Source organism: Orycteropus afer, unplaced genomic scaffold, assembly GCF_000298275.1.
Source record: "Orycteropus afer afer isolate SDZICR_OR568_19922 unplaced genomic scaffold, OryAfe1.0 scaffold00010, whole genome shotgun sequence".
Lineage (NCBI taxonomy): Eukaryota > Metazoa > Chordata > Mammalia > Tubulidentata > Orycteropodidae > Orycteropus > Orycteropus afer.
Window position 1 is genome coordinate 36,553 of NW_006921597.1, and position 1,860 is coordinate 38,412.

Genomic DNA, 1,860 nt, shown 5'->3' on the forward strand with positions numbered 1-1,860 from the left:
CTCCCAATCATAGCTCTAGGTAACCAGAAAGCATTATTGTCCTGAGAACTAAATGGACCAAACAAAAATGACTTAGTGCTGTTGGGTCACTCACTGATGTTGGGTTGGGAGTGGACCTATTAAGAGCCAAAGGAGTCCTGGTGGCACTGAGGAGCCCTGGTTAAGTGCTCAGCTGCTAACCAAAAGTTTTGGGGTTTGAACCTACCAGAAGTTCCATGGGAGACTGACTTGGCAATCTACTCCTATAAAGATTACAGCCTAGAAAACCCTATGGGGCAGTTCCCCTCTGTCACGGGGTCCCCAGGAGTCAGAATTGACTCAGCAGTGCACAACAACTTTGGGAGCCAAAAGAACAATGCCTTTTTGATGTCCTAGAACCTGAGTGGACCAATCAGAAGGCTATTGACAATGTCCCTTTCCTGTCCTGGGTCCTGAGTTGACCAATCAGGACACCAAGTAATAAAGACCCATTGGTCTCTTTGATCCTGAATAGACCAACCCACAAGCCTGGGAGACAGTGGGCTCTTGATGATCTGAGTCTGACTGACCAGCCACGGAGCCAGATTCCAGTCAAATAAAGGTCCATGTTCCAAAGACACCACCCCCCCTTCCACAAAGGTGATGATGTGGCCGCTCAGTGGCTCTGGGGCATCTGTGCCTGTGAGCCCTTTCATCCCCTGATCATGCAGGTAACGAAAATTTGCGGGACATGGCTACCTTCTCAAGTCCACCAATGTCGGTCCTTAAAAAGACAGAAAAGGAAGACAAGACTAAAAAGGATATCAGAAGAGCCTCTGAAACTTTCTATTGAACTTAAGAGTCGCTAGGAGTCAGAAAGGAGCTCTGCTACCATAGTGCCTAAGGCACTTGACTGCTAACCACAAGGCAGGTGGTTCAAACCCACCAGCCACTCCTTGGAAGGAAGATGAGGCAATCTACTTCCGTAGTGATACTGCCTCGGAAGCTCAAGGAGGGGTCGCTATGAGTCGGGTCCGACTCGATGGCACTTAAAAACAACAAGGAGTCAGAAAGGACTCCTCGGCAAACTTCAACAGCACCATTCCTGGACAACTGCGGGGAGCTCTGCTTTTCTCCCTTGCTTGCCCTCTCTCTCCCAGTTTCTCCCTCCCCACTCTGCTACATAATAAAAATCAGGAATTGAAAATGAATGGGGAGATGAAAATGCCAAATCCTCGCCATTATGTCACCAAGGAACTGGGATATTTACCCTTTTCTTTCACCCTCAGATCCTGAGATTCGCTTTGCAAGCAGCTGATTCTCCTAACTTTCCTTATGTCGCCTTTTCCTTCCAAGGATTGTCCTGAGCACCGTTTCCTCCCTGTTTTCTTCAAAAGATGAGTCAGGAAGCTACTTTTTGAAAGCTCTGTTAAGTCCCTCACCTGCCACACCAGAAGTATCCCAGTGAGTAGGTGCATCCGGGCTTAAGTCCAGATCTGACGTAGATAGACGTCTTTGTGAGGCAGTGGCCTATGGAGAGATGGTGGCCAGATCCAGGGCAGTGGACACAGTTGAAGGATGAAGTGGGAGGAGAGGCACCCAGGTGAGAAGAGCCCTAAAACACACCCCCTGCTATTTTTGAAAAAGAAATGACTCTAACTCAGAAACAGAGATACTCTGGCTTTTCAAGCCTCTCCTCTGACCCGGAACTGAACCAGAGATTATCCCCCAGAAATCTAAATTTTCTCTTTTCCCATATTAGTTGATGGCAACTCCATCCTACCATGATCAGTGCCTAAACCTACAGCTCTGCCTGATGCTGATCTTCTCTGACTTCTCACCTAGGTAGAGAAGATTTGGGGTTGATTCGTGGACATTGATCTACACAATGCTTTGCTTTCT